This window comes from Wolffia australiana, chromosome 1 (assembly GCF_029677425.1).
Source record: "Wolffia australiana isolate 7733 chromosome 1, ASM2967742v1".
Lineage (NCBI taxonomy): Eukaryota > Viridiplantae > Streptophyta > Magnoliopsida > Alismatales > Araceae > Wolffia > Wolffia australiana.
Window position 1 is genome coordinate 6760653 of NC_135835.1, and position 25417 is coordinate 6786069.

Below are 25417 nucleotides of genomic sequence, written 5' to 3' on the forward strand. Positions count from 1 at the left end.
TATGATGGCTCGACGACGATAAAAGATAATGGATCGGACAACGGCAGTGTCGTCGTCCGACGGGTAACCCAAACAGGTATGTAACTACGATGCGAGATGAGGGTCCTACGTGTCGTACGTGCAGGCTCCGACTCGAGGTAGGCACCAAGCTCCTAGCTTGGACGGGTCACCGATTGATGGTGACAGCGGTCTCTCAAACCTCGTCGGAGCGACGGGCGACTACGGCCAAACGGAATCAATCCGCAGGGCTCGCACGTAACGGGCGTACTCGTCCGTACCAGTGAGACACTCACTAACGTAGTTATCTCTCATTTGTCCTCTCTCACCTACCTAGCCTGAGCGCGGAGGAGACGGGACGAAAGAAATACTGCAGAGAATAACTAAATGAGCGTACCTCGTCGACGGAGAGGACGGCATACCTCGTTGACGTGGCTCGTAATGCAGGGCTTCGTCGTCGTCGATGGCGTGACGGAGCGGGTGGAGTGGGGCTATGCCGGAGGAGACTCGGCGGCTCGACATGCAGCGATATGTGCCGGAAGCTTCTCGTAAAAATGGGAAGTTGAGGAGGGTGGCGGTGGCGGCAGCGTCGGCGGTTCAAGCCGGCGGCCGGATCCGCCGGGCAGCTCGAGCAGTGCGATGCCACAAAGGGGGGCCGGTTCAGTCGGTTCAGTGGGACGTATCATCTCACGGAGAGACGCCGGAGTCGATCGAACGGATCAGTCTGTTCGGACAAACGGTTCGGGCAGTTCGGTCGAACAGTCCGTTCAGACTGGGCAGTTCGATCGGTCGGGGTCGATCGGACTGGTCGGACCGGTCGGTTCGATCAGACGTTTCGGGTCGAACCCGTTGGTCGACCGTTCGGCTTCCTTGAGGGGGGCCGGATCGGTCGTGGGGTCGATCGACCGCAACCGAACGGCAGTCGAACGGATGGACGGTCAACCGACGGATTGTCGGAAGATCGTGAGACTCGGGCCACGGCCAGGCGGAGGCGTTGCGGGCGGCGACGGGGCCGCGCGCGGCGACGGGGTCGCAGGCGGCGACGGGTTGCGGGCGGCGACGGGATCGCGGGCGGCGACGGGATCGCGGGCGGCGACGGGTCGCAAAGTGCGGCGACAGGGCAGGGGACGGTCGGGACGGTGGCAGCGAGTGTCCTCCTTCCCTGTCGCTCCCTTCTCCTTCTTCTGCGCCTCTTCTTCCTTCTCTTTCTTTTCTTCTCAAGCGAGGAAGTAGACCAGCCTTCTGTTCGATAAAATGCCTCAATGAAAAAAAGGGTCTAAAGAGGTTAGGGCGCCCTCTCTTCCCATATATCGGGGAGAAGAGTTGGGCCCTTACGTGGGCCTTAGGGAGGTCTGTTAGGGGAGCCTTTGTACATGGGCTCCCCTATTACAACAAAGAAAATAGGTAAGAAAATAGGGGAAAAAGAAGGAAATGGGGAAGGAAAGGAAGAAAGAGGCAAGGGGGAAGGATCAACGGGTGGTCCCCCCCCTTGACGGTAAAACGGCGGGTGGGCGAACACCACAGTCGCGATAAACACGATGAAAACAAGAAGGATGAGAACGGGAAAAGAGACAAAACACGATAAAAAGATAGACGAAAAGCGGGAAAGATAACCGGAGCAAGATCACCCAGTCTTCAACGTCGCTGGTGCGCAGCGCGGGTGACGCTGATGTTGATCCTCGATGGCGTGCGCCATCACCTTGAATATCAAGCTTATGTTTACTAATTTTCCTAATTTTTGAGTTATTTTTCAAATTCATTTTTTTGGGAAAACTGGAAAAGCAAGATGTTTGAAGGGAGCTCTTCCTCACAAAACTAGTCCAAAATATTCCCAAACTTCAAAATATCATTTTTACACATCATAATTAATGCACATGGAAATTCCAATTTTAACTATGTTGGAAACTTAAAAATTTTACTTATCATGCGCGGAGAAAAAATCATTCATTTTTTAAATTAGATTAATTTCCATGAAATGTTTTGCCCTTGTTTTTTTATATTAAATATATTATCAAAATATTACTCCACACATTAGTTTTAAGAAAACCATACTTTATTTAAGTTATACGAAAAATAGGAAAACATTACTTAATTTTTTATAAAAATATAAATTATTCCTAAAATTGTTTTGTTACATTTAATTATCCATTCTTAATGGTAGATTATAAGTTAAAAAAACTAGACTTTTCATTTATCCTTTGTATTTTTTATTTTAGTTTATAAAAAATGTAAATGTGCTTAAGTAAACTTAGTGAGTGATGGGTACGGATTGTTTCCACAGGGATTGATGATTGAGGCTCTAATATTGTTCAAATAGTGATTGGTGTAAGGAAATTAAAATGTATTTGAGCGATGAGAAAATGCTAGGTGAGGCAATGATAATTAGGATTTCAGAAGATTGAGAGACATCGATGATCAATTGAAAACAACAACAAGAATGTGAGGAGTGATGTAAAGAGTAGGTTGCATAAGATCCATGAAAAGTAAGATCATGAAGAGAAAGTGACTTGACAATGTTAAGATGTGATTGGAGAGTATAGAGACGCGATGTTATGGTGGGAGGTAATGGTGAAATCAATCTAAGCTGAAGTGGATATCAAGAACAATCAATGTAAGGCGATGATACTTACCATAGATCCTTATATTTTTCCAGAATCACGATGATTTGAAAGTGCAGGTATGCTCCACGTCTTCTCTGTTGCCTATTCTCACTTACCAGGACTCCAAGAACAAGCTTCATGGATCTCAAAAAGTCACTAGGTTTCAATCAACCCACACGAGCAGGAAGCAAATTTAAGAATGTAATTAATAAGGATCCACACCTTGGTTCATAGATCAGAGGACATGGATTAAAAGAGGGGGTGAAGACGAAGCATCCCTCAAAATTTCAACTGCATCGGCCTTCTAGATTGTCAGATATTAAGCTTTGAAGTTAGTGCAATCCTAGCCATCCACTTTTCTCTCTCCTCATTAGCTTAAGAGGAACTTTTGATTAGATTAATTTCTTAATCTATGGACAATTATATATGTGTATGTATATAATTGCATATTGTTAAGCTATCAGTTATAAATCCCAATTTATATATGATTCACTTAATGACGGGATTAAGACATTTATAACAATAAGAATGGTAATTAATTGTGTAGAGGCTAAGCCTATCTTAATTAAGTATCACCTCTTCCTATAAATAGGGGCCCCATCCTTGGGTCATAAGGGAATTTGACTTTTCTCCTGAGCATCCCATTACTCAGAGAGACTTCAGGAAGTCATCCGGTATTGATCCAAAAGGCCTCCCCTCAAGCTTGTTCGATTCGACTAAGAGAAGACGCGATGGATCGAGGTATGTTTTACATTGATTTACATTCATGTGCGATCTTCATCATCCTTAAGAAATGGCGCAAGCCTCCTACGGATCTAACACCTTTTACACTGGACATTTACGGCAACTGGGAGATTCATAAGATCAATCTATCTAATGCTTTCGTTACGGGTATTTAGATCAGACTGTTTACCTGATCCAGGCTGTTATTTTTGTTCATCCGTTATTCCCATTTTGTCTGAGATTTAGATAAAGTAACTGTCGCAAGGGCGAGCAGTGAATCAGAAATCACAGCCTCTTCTCATCAATTCCAGTTTTATGAAGTGAAATTGTTCGGGAAACATGTCCGGGAAAAAATCTTTTTTTTTCGTGCCCTAACCAATCATGTAGAAGTCCACAACCCCTTTAAGTCGCTCGCATGTTGCTTCCGCATAAGGTCAAGTATTATTCATTTTCTACCTACGACCTGTTTGTAGATGTTATCCCTAAAACGCATACTTTTCCTGTCATTGACCACTTGACGTTGAAGGGTATGCGAAGGAAGTCCCCGATCGTCAAGAATAGGCCATAACTGCGGAACCTACAACTGGCCTTCTGGAGAGATCTCTCCAGCGGGTCTACCATCTATCCACCCCGCGACCTCTATATAATAAAGACATGAGAACCTCTCTAAAACACACATATTATTTTTCATCTTCTAATACGTCATTCTCTTCTCAGTCTCTCATCCTCTCCTCTACTTCTGTTCTTGACGTTATTTTCCAAGAGTTGTACGAGGACGATGGGCGTGCAACGAGGTGCAACTGTGGCAATTTTGTTTGTGACTCTCTTTCTCCTAACCGCGCCCAGTAGCACAGCTCGTACGCTACAAGGAGTCAATATTTTGTCCACTGGCACTGTTCCTCGTTCAGAGCTTCCCCGAGCACCAGGTCGGCGGCTGCTGCAGGAGCCACGGCTGATCCATTACCCCGTTCCGCCTGATGTGTAATTATTGCTTTCTTTCTCTTCTCTTTTGTTGCTCTCTCACCACAATATATTAAAAAAGATGTGAGAGATGATACGAGTGTCTTAAAAGGGAGAGGAGAGAATGATGCATGAAGAGCGACTGCCGCTGTCTGGTACTTGATTTTGGGCCAGTTTCTTTAGTTGACAATGTATGGGGGAGAGATTTGAGCTTTATTCTTTTTGTTTCGTTTAAACTAATGCGCTGAGCGCGTAAGCCAGTCCAAACATCTTAACATCTAGGATATCCGGAGAAAAAACCGAAAGCCAAGGCCTAAATCTAGATTGGCAGGCTTTTACACAACAATCTTAGATGGATTATTTAAACATAAGTTAGTTACATCGACTCTCCGAATAGATCTGGCAAAAAAGAAGAAGAATCAATGTTAGACTGATTCTCTGTACCATGAGTCCTGAGACGTGACCACACAAAATTTGTAATTGAAATAAATATTAATTCCAGATCATTCTCAAAATTAAATTTCCAGAATCAATAACTGCCGCCTTGTTAGTTGGGCAGCCGTGTTTATGCCAAAGTGTCTTCTAGCGTTGAACCTAATTCAAGTCGAGAATTTGAGAAGCTCATCTAGTCCTATTTTAAACTGTGTTTTCCTTCCTATGAAGGAATTGATATCCCCGCTGTTGAGGTCTACTTTTATATCACTATCTAGCATTTTATTGTGGCTCGAACTTAAGTTTTATAGTGAGTCTTAAAAGGATGTTGACCCACAGCTACATTCGAAGGTGGCCTCGGTTGCTTGCTGTCCCAGTGATGTGCCAGTGAAAGACAAGTTGATCAAAATTTGCTTTTATGGATATTAAACGGTGGCTTCGTCTAAGCCACTTGGCGTTTTCCTCGTTTTCGCCCTAATTCCATTGCCAGGTCCACTCCCATCGACATCATTTTTTTCTTACTGGTGGCAGCTGGATTCAGGAAGAGCAGTCTAGTCAGTCACTTTCCACCGGACCAGCAAATTAAGATCATTTCCACCGTTTTAAGAACATTAATCAGAAATTACGACTGCCCTTCCGGATACGTATTAGAGGGCCTCGACGTAAGTTACCAGAAATAATTGCAAGAGATTGACGATGTTTTGAAAACATTATCGTTGTCTAGTTGTGATATCTTAGTTCTAGTGCTATTCAGCATTCATTCCGAAGGCATGACGTCCTGTCCACCAGCTTTAAACAACATCAATGCAGTCCGCTTTCGGTTTTGTTGCTCTAGTGCCACGTGAGCCTTTTTCCTCCAGGTAATACTAATGGGGGAGAATTAACTCTTATCTCTCATATTTCTTCGGTATTAGTCACCTGCACTACGCCCTTAACATGACGCGTTGTCCAAACGATGAAAGGATTTGGTTGATTCTGGTTCATTTCTTTTACTATTTTATCACCATCGTTTTAGAAAAATTTCTACACATTCCACAAGCCCTTTCAAATCTTTATTCTTTCACGTTAAAATCCTGTACAGTCCGAATTCAATCAGTTTTCTAGTGATGTTGTAAACTGTTTTAAAGATTTCAATGCATAAACTAATCTTGCATTTACCTTTTTGTTTCTTAATCTGTCATTTGGGGGTACGGGGTAGGTTTCTTACAGTTTGATGACAAGTAGAGTCATACGGCTAAATTACGTTTCTCCCCCTTTTGGTTTAATTTGGACTCATATTCTCTTGGTATGAATATCAGTATCCATAAATTGAAACGGATGCGTTCGGATCAGACTTCGTTTTTGTAAGAAGCTCCAAACAAAAGATATTGAGTATACAATGGGGAACTTTTTCTCATTTAATATTTGGCTTTGTATGCACCAGTGTGACAGTTCAATCCATATGGAATTCTGGTCTGACTTTTTATCAACTCGATTTTAAAACCCAGTTGGAAAGTCAAAATTTTCCCTAAATAGATCTTAAAGTGAGAGTCACGGGTCGTTAACCGAAAAATAGGTGCAGTTTGACCACACTTTTACCCGTCGAATCAACAACTAATGTAGTAATTTTGGAACGGTAAGTGACTTAAAGATCAGAAACCAGGACAATAGGAATCACACATGAGGAGGGGATAAAAATGAAAAATAGAGAGATCTCATAGCTCAACTTCTAGAGACGAACTGGGTTGGCATTGGAAGGTCGTGTTGACCTCCATGTCCCCTTCTACTTTTGGGAGGCTAGGGCATAGGTTAGCAAAATCTCTAGATACAGCAACTATTATCTGCATGCTTGTGGAATGCATAAACCCCATGGCCGCAAACCGAAATCCACTCCAACGGTTCTCCGAGCACGACCAATTTCGTTTCAATGGGAGGCTGTTCCCGAAGGAGGCCGTCAAACCCTGATTAGTCCATTTCATCGATCTTGCATAGCGGCTTGAAGGCAATATGGGTTCGTTGGCCCATGAGAATATCTGAAACAATCATCACATAACAAGTACCACAGTCCTAAGTACTTTATTTGATAAAAAATAATGATCATCTTTAAAGTCTGAGTCATTATTCGATTTCAATAAATCTGATAATGATTGGTAATTGATAACACCCTAAATTTGGTATTTAATTCAAGCATTTAAAGAGTTTAAAATAGGGTTGTTATTATATATTTGTATGTTAATTAATTTTTCCAAGTAATTTCTGATTTTCCCCTAATTTTCTGTTAATTTATGAATTTTAAGGAATTTATTTAAGCTTGGAATAATTATATTTAAATAAAAATGGTAGGTTTCAAAATTAATTTTAATCTTAATAAATGCGGCGATGAATTACTGAATTTTCTAGAATTTTATCATTTTTTGGAATTTATTTGAGAAAGAAATAAAATATTAAATAGAAAAGGATATATTTATAAGGAAAAAGGAGTTTTAAAGAAATTTCTAAAGTTGGAGGGACTTTTATGAAAATTTTCCATTTAACCTAAGTATAAAAGCATAATTTTGAGTTGAGGGGGTCAATATGGAAGGGGCTCTTTCACAGCTGCAATACAGAGAGGAGCTGCATCCTGGATCAATCCTATTTTGTAATTTTTACTTCATTGTATCTGAAGTCTAGTGTAATTTGGGATTAAGTATTAGTGAAATTCTTGATTATTCTTCTTGATCTTGGTCTGAATTTCTAAATCGCTAGACTTGAGCGGAATCTACAAGTCCTTACTAGGATTAAGAGGAGTAAGCATTGAATTGATCTAACTTTTCCAATTGCAAATCAAGAACAAAAACATTATAAGAAGTTTAATTTATAGAAATACTAGATTGTGTATATGAGATAGTATTTAGTGAATTTGGATTCCCAATTTTCCCAAAACAACCAAAATCAAAATTTCTTCTCAACCCTTTTGTTGATTCCTTTGATCCTTTTTATTGGATCAAAGAAGACAATTTAGAGATACGTAATTCTTTTAGTCTTCCCATCTCTTCTACCCTCCTTTTAAGGTCTTCATCTAATTAAGGTGATTTAATCTTCATTGAAAACTAAATTAATCCTGATTAGATTCAAATTATTCACGCAGATCACCATTGAATTACTTTATTAGCTTCCCTTGGACGATTATACTTATCACTATACATCTTAAGTTATGATTTTATAAATTTTATTGTATAAGCTAAAATCAACAACGATAAGGGAGACTAAAATTGCATAATGAACCCTCTATTTTTGATTTATCCATAATAAAAGATATTAAATACTAATATACGAAAACCAGAATAAAACAGTCAAGATCATCACCAAAATCATACATATGGAATCAGGTTAATCTAGTTTCGGAGTCATTGAAGAGTTAACAAGGGGATATTTCTATGTATTTTACCTTTCAGCGAGCCAACGATGGAGGCCTGTCTTTTCTAGCCCATCAAGGATTTACTTTTGAGTGTCTCGGGCCACTTGGCCTGCCTAGTCAGGGGAAATTTTTTTCTAAAAAAACGAGTAGGTTTACTTTCAAAATTAAGATAAATTACTGAAAACAAATTGAGAAAGATACATGCACTAAATGTTAACTTCTAAGCACAAAATAATGTATTGAGATGGAAATCCATATTTTATGAATTAGTTCTAATTTTTGGATTAAAATGTCAGCTACTACGATAAAAGTATCCTGTGTTTGAAATATGAAATATTATCTAGATTGCCCCACCCTGAGCTAGCTTATGTATAACTTAGAAACCACATTGTGGTTGTGACTATTGGTGTTATGCCCTAAAAATTGAAACTTTGAATTAAAAATAATTAGGAGTTAACAAGTTATTGAGAACCAAAATATTATAATTCAGGCTATGGTTGTTTATAGAAAGCATTGAATCACCAAATAACAGAAATAATGAACTCATATGGCTTATAAACAGAGTCAGGGTCCCACAAGTAAAATCAACAGTATTGACATAAGGGTATTTATTATAATTTCATGAATGTTTGAATAGGGCCCTATCAATACAATGGGGAATGGATTGATCTATCTTATTCCATACAATAGAAGTCTCATTTTAGGCATACATTAACTTTTGAAACATATATCAATACAATAATATCAAACAAAATAATGCAAAACTCAGTTGAGGATCAAGAGACATAACCCTATTTCACTAGCCCTCGCTACAGAACATGATTTGGTCCATCCTTTTGTGATCCTTAACCTTAATATTTCATTATATTTTATATTTTATTTAAAGTATGCATACAAAATTTTTACATTGATTGAATCCAAAATTTTACATTTTATATTTCATTTATTATAGTATCCTTAAGGTTGTTCTTTGTCCTTGAAATCGACGAAATAAACATACAGAATGTGTGGATTGGTGTTTCCTAAATTTTAAAGAGCTGGTGGTCATGAGAAAGGAAGGCTTACGCAGAGCAAGGTATTATACTATAATTCTGGAATAATCTTACATATTTGACTATTTAGGGCTCTCTCCCACAGGTATGGCTACATCATCTTCAGGCTTTCACATCGGCGTTCCTCCTACCTCCAAATATATAAACACATTCTTTTCCTCGTGGACAACACATAAGGTCAATGGTGCAGCAACAAAGCATGGATCAGAAGGTTGATGCCTTAATGAGAAATTGTACGTATAGGGGGAAAGACAATGGAGGATTGGCATAAAATAAAAGTGAATGGTGGTCTACCAAAGCATTTTGTGGACATAAAAGGTACACACTAGTTCTGATAGCTTACTCCAAAGATTTGGGATCAAAGAAGGGAAATTTAAAAATAGAGGAAAGATAATGAAAACATTACAAAATAAGTTGGTAAAATGTTAGTGAACTGTTTTTCAAAGTTTTATAAAAAATATAACTTAAGATGAGTGCCTCAGTAATTTCTCAAAGCAACATTGGAATATGCCTACGGTGGACTCAATTTGTAGTAGTTGATGACATTCATATATTGCTTTCCATGTAAGAGGTGTTTTCTGAGAGTTGAGTAATTGGTACAAAAACATCGTTTCTCATGACAACTTGGGGCTCCCACAACCCTTTTCTGTAAGGGATGTAATGAGTGGGTCGCAAAGGATAGATTGAAGAATGAGATTGAGAAAAGACGAATCAAATTAAAAATGATAACGTCAAGTAGAATACATCACAAAATGAAAGGTGGAAAAAACTGGGAGTCAACGTAACACCATAAACAGGTAAAGAAGTTTCCCATAATGCAATAGTGAGCAAAGGATGGAAGGCACTCAGGTGAGATATGGTGTATTCAAGAATGTAATATTTAACCCCTATTATAGGTAGAACAAGGGGAGTTGATTATCTAGTAAAGGATTTAATTAATGAACATTTTTTCCTCAAATAAAATTTGCATAATAAGCACTCCAAAAGATAAAAGTAAGCTCCCTTGATAGGAAATGGTATAAAATTGGTGGTCATAATTTCCTATTTTCAGAATATAGAACATAAATCCATTGAGATTCATGTCTTCTCCTCACCTTAACAACTACCTAACTTTGCTAAGATCAAGGATAAAAAACATCTCTTAATTGGAGCTGTGTAAAAAAATTTAGTTCATATTTAACAATTCCGCTCGTGCTTAGATAAGGGCCTGAGTTTTTCTAATGAATAAAATATACATAAATATATTAAGAAAATGATTTCCCTAGCTAACTTATGCATGGTCTGAAAAGGATGAATACAGAAATTAAAATCTAGAATTTTCAAGATGACTCAGGGTATGTGACTTAGTACCTATGGAAGGTCAAAAATTATGTGAGAATTCCTCTCAGATATTTTAGTGCCTAGGCCAAGAACCTCATCACATCATCTTTCTCGAGCTGTCCGCACTTGTACCGGGGGTAAATGATCCCATCTTCACAACTCAATCATCTTCATGAGATTCATGTTGCACCCAAATTAAGGCTCTTTTGTATTCCATCATTATTAACTCATAGGTCATAGTCAAAGTGAAAATTTCCATCCACAAGGTAACTTTGGTGTCTCAGATTTGAGGACCACTTACAAAACTATGACGCGAATCAAGTTGATAAGCCATTTGGCATAATACCATTCAGGGATTCGTAGAGATGAATTTAGTGAACTCTTTCCACTAAAGAGCACCCACTATCTATCTTTAGTGAGACTAGATAGTGTTTTTCTATCTGGATACTTGAATGTCATTCTAGAATATAAATAGGAATATTTAGAACATATGCTTAAAGACAAGCGATCTCCGTATTTAGAATAATTCCACAATGTAGGCTAATGTAGTCGTGGACTTAAGTGTAAGTATCACAGAACTACTATAGTGAACACATTATATTATTAAATTTGGAAAATCATATGGAATGTGATTAGCTTGCATGCCACGTAGATGTCCATCAATTTCTTTCATAGAAAACTTTCATTCTAGATATTCTTTGTCCATGCTTTCATATAAATATCATGTAATTAAAAGTGATTCATATAATCACTTTTAATCCTTTAGATACTCCAAGATGAATCATCATCACCCCAAATAATCCGTTGGATTAAGAATAATTCCACAATGGAGCTTATCAGGAAGGTAAAGGCAACTCTTAATCTTATGGTATTGTGCTATGTATATTATAAATATTATCACAGTTTTCATTATTATATGACATGAAAGATGATACTGATATGTTAATATGAAGTAAATTCTCATGATTCATTGAGTTTTCATTGGGGAATCATACTTTTTTGAAGTTGATCTTTGCTCCAATTATTCATAATGCCTCTTATGGGGTGGATCTGGGGAATCTACATCTCTTTTATTATGTTCCACATATCCCTCTCCCACTTTATTTTTTATTGACTTTTCTTCCTCTCTTAGTGATGGCACTCTTATGGTTGGGCCTCTACATCAGATTTCCTATATTCTTGTACTTCCTTGAAAAGATACCTCAAACTAGAATGGATGACTGATGCTTTGAACTAATGAGGAGAATTCAGAGGGTGATGACGTGATCAGGCCTAAGCCAATCCCTTTTACGTAGTTTTCTGTTTTCTGCATACTGATTTCTCTCTAGTTAAAATTGAATTCATATTGAATCTCAAAGTTAGAGACACATTCTATTTAATTCATTGACTCTTTGTGAGCTACATGATTTGTGTAAACCAAAATTCAAGATAGTACAAGAAACTTTACCTGAGGTAAGACGCACACCACGTGGAGGGAATACACATTAGCAAAAAATTATTGGTATAGACCGTTGTGGGGGGGATTCTCTATATCGGGGGGGGGGGAAATCTTACAACCTTTGAAGGATGTACAGATCAGGATTCCCTGGTGAGGATTTCATAAGCCGAGGAAGGTAAACTTGGGACTCGACATATAGGATGTTTAGGTCCCTAAACCAGAATAAAAATACATGCGTTATACTCTAAGATTGAGCGATGAATTATAAATCCATAAATCAATAATAAGAATTCAGAAAACATAGAGAGTCAATCTGAAACCGGTGTACTGTTAATGACTTTGAGTTGTTCCAAGATAAAAACAGAGAGATAATTCTTGTGGGAAGATTCAATACACAAGTAAATGTGTAGTAGACTATGAGAAAACTCTATTGAACCCTATAATTCAATAATAAACTCTTAAACTCATTTCTAAAGAGCACGGACGATCAAGGTAATATCGGTTGAGGAGGCTAAGAACCTAACTATCGATCCATTAGAAGAAATTAGATGATCACTTCTCATGAATGAGATGAATAAGGTCATAAGAAACATAGTAGTCAAGAAAGACAAGTCCATTTTCCTTCAAGCCCACGAATGACTATCTGAAGATGATGATGAAATAGCTATGCTATCTACAGAGATAGAAATTACGCTGAGGACAAAGATTATGAAGTTGATCTAAAGATCAGGAATAACACTAGGTTAAGATATTCCCACAGTTACATGATGTTTGGTGAGCATATAATAGTAGAAAAATTAAATGATCCAAGACCCTCTGTTAAAAAGGAAGGTACATCTCACTTATCGAAAACACCTATAGGAAGATCACATAGAATACACATCAGAGAACCCAATAGGATGATACCTAGAGCACCTATCATCTACACCCAAAATGAGACATATCCCTTGCTTTACCATCATCAAAATGGATCAGCTCACCATACACAATGGTTCCTAATGCATGACAGGGTCTACAACTGGGATGGTGTTGGGCTTAACTAATACGCACCTTGGGTAGATCATAACATAATCACTCTAGTTCAATTGGACCCATCTTGGTGCCCTAGGATTTGGAACTAAATGTTCCATTTTTGCATGCAAACGATGATATTCACCAAAGTGGTACTTGGACAGCAGATGTTCAAGACACATGATCAGAGACAGGAGACAGATTGGTATTTAAAATGAATAGACGTAGGATCATTCACATTTTTAGACAGCTACACCAGAAAGATTATAGGTATTGGTGAGATTTCTATTGACAACAATGTTTTACTCAAGGAAATCTTATTTGCGAATAGTCTTCATCACAATCTGATCAGCATTAGTCAACTGTGAAAACCAAATGATTGTTGAATTTACAAGAATATGAGGTAGTATGAAGGAAACTTACCTTATTGGACACAGAGTGAAGAATGTGTAGGTACTGGATTTAGAGGAGGTTAGAAATTTGCGCATGTGCCTAGTGGAAATTTATAAAGAGTGTGACTTTGAACTTTTGCATTGGATATTAGGACATCTTAATTTCCAGAATCTGAAGGCTCCTAGAGTGGAGGAGGGTTTACATTAAGTTAGGTGACAAGCTAGATTCTTGTGAGACTTGGTTCAAGTCAAAACAAATCAATTCACATTTTGGAAGAAAGATTTACATTTCAACCAAGAGATCTTTGAGGGCTTTGTGTATTGATCTATTTGGTCCGAAGTGAGTCACAATACAAAATGCCAGGTGTATTGATTAGTCATTGTTGATGACAACTCAAAATTTATTTGGGAATATTTCTTGTTACTCAAGAGTCACACCTTCAAAATGTTCAGAACAAGTTCTAAGAGGATTCAAAATGATATTGAGCTGACAATCAATACGATCCAGAGTGGTCGTGGAGGGGAGTTTGCAAACCAAGAATTTGACACATACTACAATGAATTGCATATTTCTTTCCAATTCTCTGTACAACGCACACAAAAATATAGAATGGTTCTTTCCCCAAATGTCTCTCACTTCCACACATTTCAGTGTCAATGCTACACATTGCTAATTGGAAGAGAGTTCTTGGAAATTTTGACTCACACAGTGATGAAGCCATTTTCCTGAGATATTTAGATAGATCAAAGACATATAGAGTCTCCAACAAATGAACACTCATTGTTGAATGATAAACTCTAAATCCATCATGAAATTATGCATATTCTAATGTCAATCGTGGGATCGTTTTATATATCTTAGCTCCATTTTTATAGATTTTAATTTCATGCATTAAATATAGTTATTGGCTACACCAATAAAATATAAAGTAATTTTTTAATAATCACAAGTTTAATTACTTTAATGGAAAATGAGTTTTTAAGGTATCCCTAGGCTCAGTTCTTTCTAATATGCTGGATTATATTTTTAGGAACATAAAAAAATATACAAAATTATGATGTTATGAGCAAAGCATTAGAAGCACTCGAGCTGGCCACATGCAAGTGAATGCAGAGGCACTTAAGCTCGCACACAGCCAGCAAGCGCCACTCACCTAAGTAGCTGCAATATGGTCAACATTAAGGCCCATGTAAGGCTCGCACAGAAGCCCATGAAAATGCACCAGAGGGAAGTGTTTATTTATTTCATACCGTTGCATCAAACATAATATATATATATATATATATATATATATAGTGTTACTTATTTTATGATGTCGAACGTCATCTAGGACGTCGTCCGGTCGACACCGAATATGATGGTTCGAACGTATGAAACCCTGACGGGTTATGCAACTACGATGCTCTAAATGCCCTACGTGTTGTATGTGCAAGCTCCAACTCGAAGGAGGCGCCGAGCTCCAAGTTTGGACGGGGTCACCGGGTGACGGTGATGGTGGCCTCTCGAACCTCGTCGGAGCAGTGAAGGCGTCTACAGCTGAACGGAATCTATCCGTAGAGCTCGCACGTAACAGACGTACTCGTCCGTACCGGTAAGACACTCAGTTGATCGTAGTTCTCTCAATTCGTCCTCTCTCACCTACCTAGCCTGACCGGTGGAGTCAAGACGACGATATACTGCAAGTGGTAAATAAATGAGCGACGGGAGAGGATGGCGTACCTCGTTGATAGTGGTTCGTAGTGCAGTGTTGTCGACAGTTAGTGGCGATTTGGAGCGGGTGGGGCGAAGAGTTGCCGGAGAGATCACGGCGGCTCGACAGGCAGAGTAGCGCTGGAGCCCTTCGTAAAGGTCGGCGGAAGACTCGTTGACGATGTCTTGCGCTCGGGGCGACGACCTCTTCGGGGTAGTGAGGAATAGCGCCCCCATGCATTGTTCATCGAGACGTCGCGGGTCGGCGACGATCGGCGGGGCACAGGGCGCAGTGGAGGAGTCCAGTGATGGCACCCAGTGAGGTGGCGGTGTCCGGCGTCAACGCTTGCAGCCGCCCTACGGCTGCGGCTACTCCGATGGCTGCAGAGACGTCCGGCGCCGGCGGTCAGCTAGGGTGGCTGTGGCCGCTCCGGCGATTGCGGCCGGTCCAGCAGCTGCGGCGACACCCGCTGCTAGCGGCGCGCGGGTGGCGGCGGCGTCTGCGGTTTGCGGTGGCACCCAAGGCTGGCGGCGCGCCGCTGCTGGCAGGCGCCGCCTCGCGACTTAGGCGCCGCTGCGGCGCGGCGCTGGCGGCAGCGCCCACTGGCGGGGGACGCCGCCTCTGGCGGCGTGGCGCCGCTGGCGGCGCCGCTGCAGCGGCGCCGCCTATGGCGGCGGCGCGCGCTAGCGGGACGCCGCCTATGGCGGCGGCGCCGCTGCTAGCGACGCCGCCTATGGCGGCGGCGCCGCGGCTGGTGGCGCCTGCCTCTGGCGGCGTAGGCGCCGCTGCAGCGCCGCTGCTGGGCGGCGCCGCTGGCAGCGGCGCCAGCGGCTGGCGGATCCGCTGGTCGCGGTGACCGCAGGTGGAGGCGCCCGCTGCTGGCAGGGGTGCCCGCCTCAGGCGGCGTGGGCGCTGCTTCTGACGGCGCCCTCCGGTCTGGGGCAGCCCAGCGGCGGCGCGATGGCGCCCGCGGCGGTGGCCGCCTACGGCTGCGAACGGAGCCTTAGAACGGGCGTGCGAGCGGGACGGAACGGACGCGAACCCGACCCCGTTCTGTTCCGCCCATTCTCTCTCCTCTTTCTTTTTATTTTTTCTTCCTTTTCTCTTTTTTTTTGTATTTTCTAAAGGTGGGACCAAGAACATGAAAAAAACAAGTCGATGAAATTCCTGGTCTACCTCTTTAGAGCGCCCATCTCTTCCCTTATAAAGGGGAAGAGAAATGGGCCTCCAAATTGGGCCTACAAGGGAGTCTATTAGGGGAGCCCTCAGAAATGGGCTCCCCCCATTACAAAAAAGGAAAGAACATAAGAAAAACAAAGGGGAAGATGAAGGAATGGGGAAAGAAAGGGAGAGAGACAAGTGGAAAGGGTCAACGGATGGCCCTTCCCCTTGACGGTAGAACGGCGAACGGACGATCACGTCGTGGAGGTGACAAAACACGATGACGCGACGGGGAAAAATGCAAAGACATCAGAGAGAGAGACAAAAAACAGAAATGATAACTCGAGCATCTTCACCCGGTCTTCAACGTCGATGGCGCACGGCGCTGGTGACGTCATTGACGATCCTTGATGGCGTGCGCCATCATTTTAGAATGCTCTGATATGGGATTAATGACAACCTTTTAAGTTTTATACTGGCACAGGCCGCATTGAGAAAGTTAACGATGGATTACAGCTCAACAGAATGAAATCTGGAATGAAAACATAATCGGGCTTTGATCTATACTGGCCCAAATCCTGTGTCATGTCAGGCCACATTAAGTGAACAGACATGATCTCAACTATCCAATCTTTTTAAGGAAGATTAGATGGTGAGATCTGCTTCATAGTATTTAATTTTCTTTCTTTCTTTTTCAGGCTTTCTGATTGGCTGCGACAAATGACAAGGACACATAGACCTTTCAATCGATGAATCATAAAGGAGAGCACTAATGGCCCATGCTGACGGGCCATGCTGATGAGGCCGCTAATGTGGTAAGGAAGGGCACATCGTTAAAGATGGGTCCATAGTTGTGATTTAATCATACCTGTTAACTCATCTTTAAAGACATTCTTTGCCACCCTGACAGTCATCCCCATCGGCAGGCTGGCAGTGGCCGGCGACTCGGGGCGAGGACCATTTAGCGTTCCAATGGCTTGGAGAAGCCATTCGATTAGGAACCATTGAGGGAAGGGACGAGAGAGCTTCTCTGTTGACCCTATAAAGTCATAATTTGTAGTTTTCATAGGGCATCTCTAGTCTAGAGCAGAAGAAGCTGGCGGAGGTCTTTTCTAGATTTTGAACAGTTTGTCGGGGTCGTGATAGCTCTGCACTCCCACAAGAAGCTTGGGGAGGCTTCAGTGAAAAGCTAGGAAGAGATAAATCTGCACCAGCAAGGAAGAGAGTTAAGAGGGAAAGGGCAAACAGATGTTAGGGGATTGACATCCCCACCCCCATTCCTTCATTCAGGGAAGATCTGGGAACTTCCTGAATGAGAACCCATCATTGAACACATTACATTTGTTCAATTTCAGTTCGATTCATAGAAGGTTATGTTTGCATCTTATTTTGTATTGCGGCCTCGTTGAGGTTTTCTGTCAAGCACCTGTAAAGTGTTTACAGAAGCACCCTATTTTATCCTGATTTTACCATATAAAAAATATAAAAAAATACCTATTCAATATATCTACCTGTATATTTAATATTCTCTTATCCTAGGATAAATATAAACCAGAAATAATCAAAACATCTACAAACATTCCCCTGTATAACTTAATTAATATATATTCTTATAATTAGATAATCCCTATTCTATTAGTTCCCTCTCTTACTCTTAAGTTCTAAATCATCCATATATTTAACCATATTTCTCTCCTCTAATTATCTCCCCTCTACCTAAGTTCTTCTCAAATTAAACAAAAAATTAATCAATCTGTCTATCTAGTTAACTCGACTATCTTAATATTCTTACTATCATTGTGGTTATTTCTCCTAAAAATTACATAATCCATATACTTCTACTTATGTTTCTAATTCTTAACAGCTAAAGATATATATATATATATATATATATATATATATCTTTAGCTCTAATATAATCCATAACACAACTAATAATACCCACTTTTTCCTATCATAAGAAATACTTCCTCTCTTCTTTATTTTTCTTCTTACCCCTTACTAAACTAAAGACTTCCATAAAGTAAATCGTTACATCTTATTACGGTAAATTCTTAGTCTATATCTAAGTAAAATCTTAACAGTTATCATCGTTATATCCACTTTCTATTTACATATAGCTGACTATGAACTAAATAAATAAACTCCTATCTCCTATTAATAGTATTTTACTAGCCTATATATATTATTAATCTTACTCCTTGCACTACCTCCATTAACATCACCCATAATTATAATACCATTGCTTCTTTTCAAATATCTTACTTCTTTATCATCTCAAGTATTTATAAAAAGATATAATTAATATTGATATTCTCTCTCTCTCTCATATATAGTTGTCTCATCCATTTACTATTTCTTCCACTTACTAATTACTTATTACTTACCATATTCATTGTCTTTATTATCATTATTTATTCTTCATAACTATAACTCGGAAATTAAATTTACCTCTAAAGGCCACTCACATGGAAGTGACCTTGCTCGTACTATACATATGATTGAGTTTTCTATTTTTTATAATTTTTTTGATTTAGGAAAAGTAAAATTACAAAGACAGTAAAATTAAATACATAATTTTGCCTCTGTCATTAAACAATCGGTTCATGTCAAATTTGTTGAGAATCAAATGAAAATCCTTTTTTTTATTTGAAAGGGGCTGTTGACTTTTCTATCTGATATTGGTCTTCTTATTTAAGATGGGGAAGAATTTAAGGTCTCAACTATTTGCGTTAGATTCCATGCTTTAACCCTTGAAATATTATTTTCCCATGTGGGATGCAAATATATAAAGTGTTGTATCACATTTAATACGTCTTCTTATTTTTTGAAATATAATTTGGTGTTTTTGTCAGCAGATTAAAACTCATGCGGTTTGATTGCAAAATAAATCACAAGCTTTATCTGTCGGCCATGTTTATTGTGCATCACAAGATAGCACAATATAGCACAAGATAGCATTTACGCTACTGTCTGTACATTTTTTGTCATGTAAAAGTAAAAATAGACAAATTTTTATGGACAACTAAGCATTATGTTCAGCCATTGAATGGTTGATGCTAATCATTTGCCACAGACAATGGTTGGCCACAATCTAAATGAAACAGATTATTACAGGTGGCGGAGCGGGTTCAATCAAAATGAAACTCTTTTTAGACCCCTGAAAGTACTTAAGGAAATACATATGTATATATTGAGTTTTAAATGTATTTTATTTATGAATTAAATATCATAAAGTTAACAAAAGTACTAGAAATCCAGGAAATTTTGAAAGAATCCAACACAAATATAACAACTTATTTTACACTTAAATAATATGCATTTATGATTAAATTAGGTAAATAAATATGTAAATATATGAAGTTAATATTTATATAAGCATGTTATTTGAGGTTATTTGTTGAGGTTTTAAACTAAAGGAGTACAAGTATGTATCTAACCAACTTTAAGAATACACCAAGAGTATATGGATGAGAGTAAACAAACCCACAAACTAATTGGAGAAAACAAACTTCATGAATGGGTTCAATTTTTAAAAGAGGACAATAATAGAGAGAAAAAAGAAGATAATATCAAGATCATAAAGGGGACAAACTGGAACAGAAGAAAAACATATGGAGACACATTTTCAACGAGCTTATTCCCCATGATGTCATGCTGGAAACATATGGAAACATATGGATCAGAAGGACCTCCCCCCATTCAGGAGTACTTCATAAGGTAAAGCTAAGGAACCATTCTCTATAAATTTAAAAAACACTCTAGAAGGAACCATAAGCTTATGGACTTCTATTGAGTCCATAAGCTTTTAGGAGGTCCCATAAGATAATAGAATACTCCTTAGCACATAATCTTCTAGAAGACATAGAAGACTCTAGAACAAACTAGGAAAATATTTAATATTTGAAAATGGTCTAGAAGCTTTTGCAATCTATGTTTTGACCAAGTCAACTCTAACTATTACCATCAATCAATACAGATATGTATCAGCATCTGGCTATACTTATGATAGCTCATGGCCAAAACTTCCATTTCTCTATACCCAGTAACAAAATGATAGAATTACATAAATTTGATGAAGCCTTGTTGGACACATAATATTTATCATCTTCTGATGTCAACTCCCTGTATTTCAATCTTCTTTAACAATATATTTATTAGGTATCAATAAATAAGATGAATCACATATTTACTTTATGGGCTCTCTGGGCAACAACATTATGATTCTTGGGCTTCGGGCATTTTTCTTTGTTTACTAGCCCATACAACTGTTTCCTTAATGGAGTGGCCTCTTATGCTCGCTCGTAGGGTGGGCCTGTCACTTGACTTTGGGCCCAAAACACTCCTCACTGTGTGCCTTCACCTAAAAACCAATGTTTTCAATTTATTTGTTATTTTTTAAAAATAATCTAGATTTCAATACTAAATCATATAATTGTGTTAGCTTGATATTTTCTTAAATAATACATCAAATAATACAATATTATTAGGGAAAAACTAATCATAGAATTGAATATTTTTTTTCATGAATTTAATATAATATCATTTCACTACTAATTAGATATGACATGATGTAGTTTTTCTACAAAAATTACCTATATACACTTAAATATCTTGAATCACCAGTAATAATATTGGTTTGAACCGTCAAATTATAAGTTTAGTGATCATATTTATAAGGATAAGTCAAAAAATTTTCAAGGAGATTGTATTTAGTGTAATCATGTATGCTTCACAGTTTTTTTTTGGGAATTATTTCAGTCTGAAAAATTGATGAGAAACTTTTTGTATGATAACGGACTCGCAAAGATGAAAGGAAGTGTTATGAAAATATATTTGTATAATAAAAAATAAATATAGCCTTTAAAATAAAAATATTTGATAGAATCATAGACCTCTCACTGACCGGTAAAGGTTCAACCCAAAAATCAAATTAACATTACAGAAGTTTAGCGCTAGTTTGCCATATCACCATTTTCCAAAAATATTATTGCATGGGCCTCTTTCGGTGAACAATAGTGTGCCTCCCTCTAAATGAAAATGAGGGCAAATTATTGTTTTAATATTTATTATAATTAAAATTTTTAATCTGGTTGAATTAAATACATTTTAAAATATTATTATGAAAATTTGAACTGTAATATTCTTAAAATTTTTGAAACTTCTACACTTATTGTAGCCAGTTTCAAGGAATTGTACGAATACTACTTGATGGAGGACCATCCAGCAGATGGCGGCTCAGCGACGACGATGCCACCCGAGGATGCCACGATGACGCGCCACCAGCCACGCCGAGGCGCTCGAGTCGACGTCCGTCATCCGGGGTTTAAGTACTCCGGGTAAGCAAGGCTTTACCATTTTATTATTTTCATCATCATGTTGTATTTCTTTCTGAATTATGGATTGGACCATTATCGGAGGGCCCGTCCTCGTCTTTGATTTTATATTCTAGAATTGTATTTGAATTTGTAAGAAGAGACCGAACCACGTTTCACGACGGTTCGATCTCTCCCCACGTTCTCTTGGCACCCCTCCTCCCTATATAAGGGGAGGGCATGCCCAAGGAACATTTGGAAGTTTTTGAATTGAAATTGTTTCAAGAATCTTCCCCTTATCGTAGTCATAGCGTAGGGGGTTTGGCTAGCCCCATCTCTTCGTCGAGACCACTCCGAAGAGTAGAGCCCACGTCCTGTCCGTCGAGATCACTCCGGGCGTGACGTGTTCAACCGTACCGTCGAGATCACTCCGGTACGTTATAGATATTCAAGAAGCTGTTGCCGCCAAGAGACGAAGAAGGCACCCGTCGAGACCACTCCGGACGCCATCAGAATCTTGCGATGACCACGGCCGAGCGCTGCATCGGGAAACCTGTCTCCGCCGTGGAGACCGCGACCCATCAAGAATCCACCCTGCCAAGGTTCTTGACTCTCTTCCTCATTTTCACCTTCTCATCCCTCCATCCGACCACCTTCTACCACGTTTCTTGGCTCCCGTACCTCGTCCCCGTCCTCCTTCCCTCGTTCTTGAACCCCTCGCCCTGTTCCCTGCCTTCTTGATCTCCACCATCACCGCCCACCCATCTTCTTGATTCCTCCCTTCACCGCATAACCCCATTCTTGATCCACCCACACCAATTCTTGATCGCCTGCGCCACCCTCCTCCCTCGCCTCTGCCTTCGCCACCCTCTTGCCCCTTAGCCCACCATTTCTTGATTTTCCCCACCTACACCACGTCCACGACCACCCCCGATCCCGTCGCAATCCACAACGCCGCGCTCGCCGCTCCCCGTCGCAGCTCCGCTCTGCCCGTTGCCCACGCTGCGCCGCGGCACGATCCCGCACACGGCCCCGCCTGGCCTCGCGACCACGACCTCCCCTCGTGCCGCGGAGCCGCCGTCCCCGGCCCTGTCCGTGCTGTGGCCTCACACCGCGCCGCGGACCCGCCCGTGACGCGGGCTCGTGCCGCCCCACGGTCTGGCCGCGCGCCCCAGCCTCATTCCGCGCCGCGGTCTCGTCCCGCGCCGCAGACTCATCCCGCGCCACCTCGCTGATACTGCCCGTGGATCCGCTCTGTGCCGCCAACCTGTTCCGCCAAGCTGATTCGCCCCGCATCGCGGACCCTCCCCGCGTTGTGCCGTGACTCAGCGCGACCCAACAAGTCCAATCCAGTCCTCCCGACCGGCCAACGTCTCGCCCATCTTGACACGCCGTGGACTAAGTGCCGTAAAAGGTCAGCCTGTCTCCTCTCCATCCTAATCCAGTATTATTATCATCTACAGTGCTGTCACCCGCTATCGCGTCCTCTGCCACGACTTGTCGAGCATCGCCAGAATAGGACGAGCCACCATTGACGAGAATAGGAACTTTCTTGGGGTAAAAGGACTGTCTTCTGGCCACTTAAATTCCGAACTAGACAGGGTCGTCAGACGCCCCTCGCGTCGTAGACGTCTAGTTATCCCGAAGGTCATTGGGAGTTTGATCCACGGATCACTCACCCTTGGTGTCCGTCATAGTACTCGTTCTTATTCCCCTGATTCTTAACTGCTTGTTCATTTACATAACATTTCTTACTCTGATTCATGCCACGTCATCATTTTATCCTGTGACGTGAAACGCGCCGCTCGATCCCGGCCGTCGGCGTTTCGCATCACTACTATTCATCAGAATCTCAATCCTATGTACCTTGTATCCAAATCATACAATTTAATCTTTTGAAAAATAAAATCGGAAGTTATTTTGTGAGTTAATGATAGATTTATATGAGTAAAATGATTCAAAACAAGCTGTGAAAAATATATAGTGGGTTTTAAAGTAATAAGCTGGTAAATACAAATCATAACATATAATTTTAGTTTAATATGAAAGTTTTCAAATAGAGAAAACAATGCAAAAGAGCACCATTTATAACATCCAAAATTTTAAATAATGTATCTGTATAAAACTGTGGATTAGAATTTCCATATTCCTGGGATACAGAGATAACCTTAACATTTTAATTGGATATAACCGTTGTCTTTGTTCCAAGTTCGTTATTAATAAAAATACTTTTCACATTATTAGTCTCATTTTTTTGCAAATATTTGCACATGGTAAAATCCTTAATGTCCATGTTTAAATAATGTTTGACTTTATGTAGACTTATAAACATAATTTATGTAATAATAACTAGAAATTCTTTTTATATGACAATCACTGAGTGTACATCAATTTCGTTTAATGAGAGACATATAAATAATTTATATTGAGAAACAATTGTGATTGAGATTGGTCGGGATCACAATATGAATATTAGACTGGAATCAAATAGCACATTGTTTAAGTAATCAATTGAGATACTATTTCATGAATACAGCAGATATTAAAATTTGAATACATCAACTTGAGCAATAGCTGAACCAATAAAATTGGTGAAGTTTTTTAATAACATAAATATATCATAAATATAACTTTATTTTATTCATTTTTGGTAGAGATATACTTTGAGAAGAAATGTTCAAGTGTAAATTAGAGAGCATTTTTAAGTAGACATGCAGTTTAAGAAATACTCAGAATGATATCACGTAAGGATAATATATTACCTTTGACCTTGGGAAGCTAATAAACTTGAACAAAAGCACATGAATGTCCATCATATGCATAACTAAAAGGATTTTGATTATTTTTTTCCTTCTTTATATGGCTAAGGCCGAGTGATATAAGACCAATAGATAAAATGTTATGGGAGTGACAGCATCACCGGAAAAGTGCATCCAGGATATGGTTACGGTTTAATGCATTTATGCATATGCTCATGGGTTTCTTCTTCTCATCTATCCCATTCATTTGATATGAATATAAGTACTTATAACATAGCTGCCAGTATCTGGAAATACATATATCCCTAAAATTTTGAATTATTTGATACCCTTCACCCCCATTAAGTTTCCTTAGCTTTAATAAACCAACATATGACTCCTAGATCAAAGGTATTGTGTTTTGTGGAAATTAATGCATTTACCAAGACTTTCAAACTGACCTTGAATAAGTCCCTAAAATTTAATCGGTTTTGTAAACGAGTCTCTCTACTTTCATATTTATTACTAATGTTTAGTAACTGTTTTCTTCCCCACACAACAGTTCAAGTAAAAATGTGCCTGTTAAAGCTCTTATACAAATAGTAGAATTCCCTTGGTGGTAACACCTACCAAAAATATCAAGTGAATTATTTTTGGATAGATACAATATTATGAGATCAACAAAAATCAGTAGGACTAAATGTCAACGACTAGGATTTGTGAGAGTTGTGAGAAAATGCCAGACAAAAAAGAAGCTGACTTCACCACCAAAAATATTTATTTTGGAGCATGATCCTATTTATGGAGTTTTTAAAAGATGAGTAATTTATTAAGCTGGAGGAAAAACACACATCAAAACGACAAAGTGCCTTTATAGGCAGACTACTATTTCTCATCAAATTTTAAAAAAGATAAATATTATTAAAATTAGTTCATCAGTTTCTGAAGTACACAAAATTAGTTGACATTATAGTTGCCACATTTTCTCCATAACTCAAAAAGATTTTATTTAAAATAACTCTAGAGCAGCGTTCAGCTCTAGTAAAGAGGAATTCACGCATCAAATGGTGTAACAGTAAGGAATGGCACGTCCGGGGACGTGATGCCCGTGACGTGACGAGACGGATGACGACCCGTGATGAACGGTAACGTAATGAAATATTCGTCACGTCATCGTCTCGTCATGCGTCCGAGGAAGTTTAAAATTTTCG

At 39.5% G+C, this 25417-nt stretch overlaps 1 long non-coding RNA gene across 1 annotated transcript; it reads left to right on the forward strand.

Annotated features, from left to right (window-relative positions):
* Window positions 1-3218: 3218 nt before the first annotated feature.
* On the forward strand, window positions 3219-4375 carry LOC144714770 (uncharacterized). Its single transcript, XR_013584473.1, has 2 exons — window positions 3219-3338; window positions 4084-4375. It is a non-coding gene; the product is annotated as an uncharacterized LOC144714770 (long non-coding RNA).
* Window positions 4376-25417: the final 21042 nt, after the last annotated feature.